General features: G+C 48.6%; 1 pseudogene; it reads left to right on the top strand.

Annotated features, from left to right (window-relative positions):
• Nucleotides 1-2829: 2829 nt before the first annotated feature.
• LOC109391956 (60S acidic ribosomal protein P0 pseudogene) overlaps nt 2830-8586 on the top strand; it is a 6674-nt pseudogene continuing 917 nt past the window's right edge.

Genomic DNA, 8586 nt, shown 5'->3' with positions numbered 1-8586 from the left:
GCTAGACTGAAGAGCAAAAGGACAGCAACTTGTCTGTTCCCATCCCCCCAATTCCCCAATAAAAAAAAATCTTAAAAAAAAAAAAGTCCATTTTAATGTAAGTCTCACTTCAGAAGACCCAGTTGTGATCCTTAACCCTAGCCGACCAGTTCCCAGGGCTTGCTTTCTCTGTCAGAGTTACCACATGCAAGAGGACGAGAGGTGCAAACGTCATTTGGTCTTGCTTTTTGAGCTCCCACATCACACCCTGTAATTCCTACAGCTTCCCAGGGCTTCCAAGAGCCAAGGTTCCACTGGGAAGTAGCTATTACCCATTCCCCTCATGTCCCTGGGGCCCAAAGTATTCAAGCCAACCAGAAGCTTCCATCTCAGGGACACGGGCGACACATTTCTTGCTCTTGAGGTCAGGTCCCCTCATGCATCCCCTTCCATTTCCGGAATTCTGGGGTTCAAAGCCTCTGTCTCCTCATCTCTGTCTCAGTTTCCGACCACAGCGCTTCACCCAGGCCACCTGACCTTTCTCAGTGCTCAGCACCTTTTGCTTCAGACCTGCGACCCTGACATGAAGCCTTCTGGCTACAGAAGGTTCTGACCCACATGGCCATAGGTCGAATATATCCTCGCTACCCAAGTTTTAAGATTTCCTTTTATAAATATATTCTAACCATCTCAGCTCTAAATTTTCATTGAGTAACTGCTGCCACTTCTTCCCTCATTTCTGGAACCTAATCTCCGTTTTCCTCAGGGGCAGCTCCGTTTCTCTTCCCTCAATTTCGGAGATGTTGTGTCCTTCTCCTCCATGCCCTTCCCCACTGGGTCAGCAGAGGAGAAAGGATGCAGGGACCAGGGGATCTCCTTGCCTTCCAGCCCAACAGAGGCTCAGCCTGCTGTCCAGGAGGGTGGTGTGTCTGGGAGGAGGGCCCATGGGGTGATGTCCCTATCAACAGCTGTCCTAGCCAATTAGTGGATGAGTGGTTTTCCAAAGCCAGGAGTGCATATGCCGAGGTTTAGGTTTTGGGGTCCAGGGAGAATGGAGTGATGGGAGGGGGGCCACGTAAGGGTGCCTGCCCTGATCTTGGTCTGAACCAGGGACGCTGGATGGCCTCACCCAACACCCCCAACCTCCTGCCAGCTCAGTGAGGTTCCCATCCTTTCATTGGGATGAATTCTTTTCTCCCCCCTAAATCTTTTACACATTAAAAAGAAAAAGCCAAATCCAGAACTCCAAATACAATAAAAAGCAAAGATATGAGGAAAAATAACTAGGGATAAAAGCTCTCAATCCCAGCTCCAGACAAGAAGCCGCTCTGACGTCCTTGGGCGCCCGGAGGGATTAACCCTCTGCTGCCCGCGGGAAGCTACCGCCCTCCCGGCCCGAGCTCCGCCCTGCCCCGTCTCCGCGGAGAGGAGGAGTGGCTGTTGCCTTCAGTTGGGCTCTGCATACACGGCTTTAGTTCTCTTATTTTTCCAAACCTGCACGAGCTCATCTCCACCACACCCTCATCCCCAAACCTTTTGTCTCAGCTCCTCCTTTCTACACCAGAGTCAAAGAAATCTCCCTGGTGAAACTGAACCGTAAGCCAAACCCTTTGGGGCCATGAAATGGATGCCTCGTGTGTGCTTCTCACCAGCACAGACTCTCCGTTAGCGAGAGACAGCCACCCGCGCCTTCTGCATCCCATCTTTGTGCCATTAATGACAGCTTTTGTTGTCGTGTAGGCAGAAAGCAGTGGACAAAGGACCCCAGATGATTTAAGCCACACCCCTTACCTCCTCCGAGAGCCCGAAGCTAAGCGAGGCTCGAGCAGGGAATCCTTTAGGGCCCCCATTTTCTAAAGCAAATGCCAAGTCGACAGTGCAGTTTACCAAGAGCAGCATTTTCACCACTCCATTAAAACTACATTTGTCTCCGTTTTTAAACAAAAGGGAATTTGGGTTGAGGTTCCCGAACCCGGGGACAGCACTGTGAGATAACAGGACCTGCAATCGTGCAGCAGACTGGAGACCTCTAGTAAAATCTGGCCTGAAGGCCCCCACCCCCAGGCAAGAGGCACCCTCCTGTGGGTCTCACACACCAGCCAGGAGCCAGTTGCTTCCTGCAACTGAATTGCACTGAACCCTGGGGTGAGCTCCAAAGGAGGCCACACATGGGAGGGGGTGCATACTCCTGGGACTGTGGACAGAAACACTTTGGAAAGCAACCTTTCTCTCCGGCCTGGCTAGGGCTGAAGTTGTTATCATTTAAGACATGGATGGGACCAGCTTGTTTGTCCAAGTCTCTCGGGTAGGGGAGTGTCTAATAGATGAAGAGGGAGATTTGGGGAAGGAGAGAAATATGTGTTAGACACCAGGAGCTTATTCGAGAGGCCCTGTTAGAGTGTAAAGCACACACACACAAAACACATTCGTTTATTCTTTCAAAACATAGTGACTGCATCCAAATCCCTTATCCTGCGGAAACATTAGTGATGATGACAGATCCGACCCCTGGCCTCAGGGACATTAGTCTAGCCCGAAAGACTACACTCCAAGGATCTAGCTTCCAGTCCCCGCTCCAGCCTTGACCTTCTGCTCAGTTTCCGCATCTGTAAACGGAAGTACCACGTGCTCTTTACTGCCTTTGGAGCATTCAGAAGAAGAAAGAGCTGGAAGATTAATTTGAATGAAAAATATATAAATTTGCCTATTGTTTCATTTGAATTAAAATACAACAGGACCACATATGCCCCAAAGAATGGAAAGCAGAGACTCCAACTCCTCTCACTAGACGTCCTCGTGAGAGTGACATTGCTTTAAACCCTGCATGGCAATCCCTGTCACACCACTGTGATGCCCAGGGATGACACGGTGACCCGGAAGTCCAGCTACTCCCTTAGGGTCATCCAGTCTCTGGATGACTACCCAAAATGTTTCGTTGTGGGAGCAGACAAGGTGGGCTCCAAGCAAATGCAACAGATCCGCACGTTTCTCCGCAGAAAGGCAAGAACACCATGACGTACACGGGTGTGGAGGGCATCTGGAAAACAGCCCAGCCCTGAGAAACCAATGCCTCATATCTGGGGAAATGTGGGCTGGGTGTTCACCAAGGAGGACCTCACTGAAATTGGGAACATGCTGCATGCAGGCTGCCACCTGTGCCCCATTGCCAACCCAGTGCCACCCCAGAACACTAGTCTGGAGCCCAAGAAGACCTTCTTCCAGCTTTTAGGCATCACCACTAAAATCTCCACGGGCACCACTGAAACCCTGAGTGATGTGCAGCTGACTAAACCTGGTGACAACGTGGGAGCCAGCGAAGCCACACTGCTGGACATGCTGACCATCTCCCCCTTCCCCTCTGGGCTGATTATCCAGCAGGTGTTGGACAATGGCGGCATCTACAATCCGGAAGTGCCTGACATCCCAGAGGAAACTCTGCATTCTCACTTCCTGGAGGGTGTGTGTCTGCAGATTGGTTACCCAGCTGTGTACATCAGTACCCCATTCTATCGTCGATGGGTACAAGCAGGTCCTGGCTTTGTCTGTGGAGACTGATTACAACCTTGCCACTTGCTGAAAAGGTCAAGGCCTTTTTGGCTGATCCCTCTGCATTTGTGGCTGCTGCCCCTGTGGCCACCACCACCACTGCTGTTCCTGCTGCTGCCACAGCCCCAGCCAAGGTTGAAGCAAGCGAAGGGTAGGAGGAGTTGGACCAGGATATGGGATTTGGTCTTTTTGATAATCCCCACAGCACAACCAACTCAGACAGCTTCATTTGTGAAACAAGGAAACAAAGCCTATTCCTCTTTAGAAAAAAAGCAGGGAGTCTCCAAAAGGGAGTGCACCAAGCTCGCAGCAGTACTACTCACAATAGGCAAAGGGTGGAAGCAACCCAAGTGACCATCAACAGATGAATGGATAAACAAAATGTATATATGTACAATGGAATATTATTCAGCCATGAAAAGGAATGAAATTCTGATACGTGCTACAACATTGATGAACTTTGAAGACATTGTGCTAAATGAAATAAGTCAGACACAAAAGGACAATTTTGTATGATTCCTCTTATATGAGGTTCTTAGGATAGACAAATTCATAGAAACAGAAAGCAGAATGGAGGTTACCAAGGGCTGAGGGGGAGGGAGAGATGGGGAGTTATTATTTAATGGGTAGAGTTTGGAATGAAAAAGTTCTAGAAATGGATAGTGGTGATGATGGTACAACAAAATGGTAAATTTTGTGTTATGTGTATTTTACCACAAAAAATTTCAAATATATATATGATAGTGTGATGTATAATAAGAAATATATGTTCCGGTGGCAGGATGGCTCAGCTGGTTAGAGCATGTGCTCTTAGCAACAAGGTTTCCGGTTCGACTCCCGCATAAGATGGGGAGCTATGCCCACCTGCAACTAAGATTGAACACAGCACCTTGAGCTGAGTGGCTGTGAGCTGCCGTTGGGCAGCCTGATGGCGACTGGACTTGGAGCTGAACTAGCTGCACCCTCCACAACTAAGGTTGAAGGACAACAACTTGGCTATTTCCCTTCCCTAATTCCCCAACACTGTTCCCCTCTCCCAATTCCCCAGTAAAAAAGAAAAAAGAAAGAAATATATGTTCCATCCTGTCCCCTGGCACAGAGCTCCTAAAACTCTTGGAAAATTTTTCTAAGTGATAAGAGGAATAAAGGTAAAAGGAACAGCTTTTGTTATTCAGAACAAGCCCCTAGCAACCACTCCTGAGTTTGTTAATGAAGTGACTTTTGGGAAGCCCCTCAGAATGGAAGTTGGTTGCCAGGGGCACCAACTTTGTGATGAGAGGGTTGGAACCTTCAGCCCCTGACCTGACCTCCTAGGAGCAGAGAGGGGCTACATGTTGAATTAATCACCACTGGCCAATGATTTAATTACACCTAAATAATGAAGCCTCCATAAAAAACCAATAGTATGTAATCCCTGGAACTTCTATTGGCTAACCATGTGAAGGTGCTGGGAGGATGGCATGCCTGAGCTGGGCATGGAGGGTCCACCAGGCTCCTACCATACCTTGTCCTGTGAATGTCTCCCATCCTGCTATTCTGAGTTATAGCCTTTTATATAATAATAAACCAATCATCTATTGGGTTGTCGGGAAATTCATGATGTATTTTTTTCTACGTTTTTCATTGCAAAAATGCGTCATGACTTTTCTGACAACCCAATAGTAAGTGAATTGATTTCCTAAGCTCTGTGCGCCATTCTAGCAAATTATCAAACCCGAGGAAGCAGTCATGGGAGCCTCTGATTTATAGTCAGGAGGCTAGAAGCACAGGTGACAACCTGGACTTGCGATTGACATCTAAAGGCTTCTGGGCAGCCTTGTGAGAATGAGCCCTTACCCTGTGGGGTCTGTGCTAATTACAGGCAGTTATTGTCAGAATTGAGTTGTATTGAGGGACACTCAGCTGGTGTCTGGAAAACTGGAGAATTGCCTGGTGGGGAAAACCCCCACACACACATTTGGTGTAAGAAGTATTCAGTGAATAGTGAGTCAAGGAAAGAAGTGTTTTCCTTTTAATATTTAAACTTCTAGTGGAAGTTAGCAAGGAGAAAAGCACTTGATGTGTGATTTTCTCAGCAGGACCTTTTCATGCATGTCCACGTGAAGATAGGACAATTGTGAGTAAAGCTCTACAGGCCATGACTATTAATATTACTTACTAATCCTATTACTGATCTCACTGTTTGCAACACTGTGATAAACTGGATTATTTTTTTCAGTATATTTCTCTGCCCACTGATGTTGGACTTGACCTTGTGACTTGTTTTCACCAAAGGAATCTGGGCAGGGCTAATAGCTAGCCAGTTCTGAGCCAAGGACTAACCACTATACAAGGTTTAATTAATATAGTCCAGGAATCAATAACACCTATTTGTTCTTGCTTAGCAGCATTTGAGGGGATGTTTGTCACCTAGGCATCTTGGTCAAAAGGTCTCCCCCCTTTACTACCTAAAACAGGATAGAAAATGATAGAAGAAGGTGGGAATGAGGTCTTTATTGACCAGGCTCACCAGGAGAGAGAGGCTGGGTTGCTGAAACCCAGGTGAGCATCAAATCATCTAGAGACATCCCCTGAAACTGCTCCACGAACACAGGCTGAAATCTTAGAAGACGTGACCTCTGCAGCGGTCACTCTAGTAGCCCCCATGCATAGAGACCACTGTCTAGTCTCTAAGGCATCAAGAATTTCATGGCAATCTGCTGATTTTTTGGTCTGTGTTCTAGTATTTATGGAGGATAAGAGTCTTTTGGGTCCATTCTCTTTGGGAAGACAAACAACAATCAAACAGTGTCCTTTCCCCAGTGACAATCCTTGAAACTGGGTGGGGGCGAGCCCCTAAAAAATGATTCACACATCAGAGGATAGGATGGATGGGGAATGCTGCCCTACATTATGCAGATGCAAGGGAAATGATGTTGAAGGGGAGGTGATTGGCTTTCCTTGAATGCACCAGGCGGTTTTATGCCTCCGTGACTGTGGCCCATGAAGCTGCAGGGATATCCTCCCTGCCTTGTCTGCCTACCTGCCCCAGTTCTAATCTGCTTTTGCAATCAGCCCAAGCATCACCACCTCTGGGCAGTTGTGGTAGGTTGTATTATTGGTCAAGATATTCACCACCGCTCTTCAATGGCCTGATCGTGTGGGAAGGTTATACTTTCTGCTGCATTTATGGCCAACTTAAACACATGACTTGCTTTGGCCAATGAAATGTGAATGGGAGTGACACATGACACTTTGCAGCAGAAGCCATTACATGGCTCTGCCATCTCTATTTTCACTCTACCATTGAGACCAGCCAGTCCCACACCCGGACTGCACCTTCACCTTTGGTTCCAGAATGAAGAAAGCATGGAGTGGAACCACAGGAGACCTCTGGTAGACCTTGATTGTTTTAGCAACCTGAGACGTTGGAGTCACTGGTTACTGCAGCTAAATGTAGCCCAAACTGACTGATGACTCCCCAGGGCAGATTCCAGCAGCTTCTACCCTCATTACACCCCACGAGCAATCCAGTTATATCAATGATCTCGCTGAGATATAATCATTCACTGTTTTCTCAGTGGACCCCCAAACTCCCCACCATCAGAGCCCACTATTGTTTCACCTGGGTTTCGCCAGTGCCTTGCACAAGGCATGGAATAACAGTATGCCCTCAAAAAACGTGAATGAATAACTAGTTGGTCAAAGGATCCTAAAGCTCTGCACTGTCCTCTCCTCCCCAAGGAGTGCAGTCCTCTTGAGGCCCTCTGCATATTTGCACATGAATCCCCATCTTCAAGATGATATCGGGTGACAAAATTAACTCAAATCAGTTTATCTGCTGTTAAACCGTATGAAATTGCTATCTTGAGTAACAGGAAGTAGAAGTGTGGCTTGGAGGATAGGAGGCTTTCTAAAGGATGTCCTCAAGTTCCTAAAGTTAAAAAGGCAACCAGATTCAACACATCCAGTAGGCTGCAGCACAGGAGGGACCAGGGGAAACTGAGCCATCTGCTCACATTTCTCTTTTAGGGCTCACAGAGCTTGTCTGCAAGGCAGTTGCAAAGAGCCTACCCAGGTCAAGCTCTTAGATAATGGCTATCGGTAGAACCCAGAATGCAAACTGCCGAACTCAGGAGTCCAGCCCTGTTGCCTCTCCCCTGGTGAAACTTCAGCCCAGACAACTGCCACGTTGGGGAGAGGGCCTCAAATCTGTCTCTCAGGGCTGCATCCATAATGAACCTCCAGATAGGCAGGGGCAAAACAGCTCTCACACAGTTCCTCTCTTAGAATGAGCCCACACGCTCTAGGGCACGGTGTTACCAACAGGAGGGCACCCGAGTCTGATTTCTGAGTACCTCTTGCTTTTCATATTTATTTTCTCACCCTACCTCTGTGTGTGTCCAACACACACTGCCTTATCTCAGACCCTGCGTCAGAAGCACTGCATCCCAGTAGAGAGAGCCCCAGGCCAAGCCTTGCTGCCCAGTTACCAGGGGCAGCAATTGCGTCTTCTGGGTGCTGAGCGGAACCAAACCACAATATTTACCCCGGGGGCGGACACACGTGCTGGATGATCAACGCGAGGAAGGTGGAAATGAGCTGATGTTTTGGCTCCATCTCCTGCAGAGTTGGTGTTTGTTTTTCCAATGCCCCTGTTCCCAGAGGGTGCACACCGAAGGGGCAGTGTGTACAGTCTGTGTTGCCCCACTTCCCTCACCATTCCCCTCTGCTACCAGCACCCATGAGGACTCCAGAGGTGGAGTGTGGGGGTTCCAAATTAAGTGGTGGGCGCTTTCAATGCCCTTGGGGGCAACCAGGTGCAGGACGGAGACACAAGACAATGTCCTAGTGTGGATAGGGGCACAGTGGCTGGACCTGAGAATGACCTGGCGTGGGAAGCCACGGTCATTGTGAGTGGTGACAGGTATGTGGGGTGCCCGGTGGCTTGGCATGCCCGGGAATGGGCATACACAAGGGGGCAACACTAGGAGCCAACCCCCCACCCTCACCCCCCACCCCCACGCGCACGCTGCGGAATTCTGCCAGCACGAAGCAGAGTCACGAGAAGAGCCAGAGCAG

Source organism: Hipposideros armiger, unplaced genomic scaffold, assembly GCF_001890085.2.
Source record: "Hipposideros armiger isolate ML-2016 unplaced genomic scaffold, ASM189008v1 scaffold_309, whole genome shotgun sequence".
Lineage (NCBI taxonomy): Eukaryota > Metazoa > Chordata > Mammalia > Chiroptera > Hipposideridae > Hipposideros > Hipposideros armiger.
This window is presented reverse-complemented; position numbering and strand designations above follow the sequence as displayed.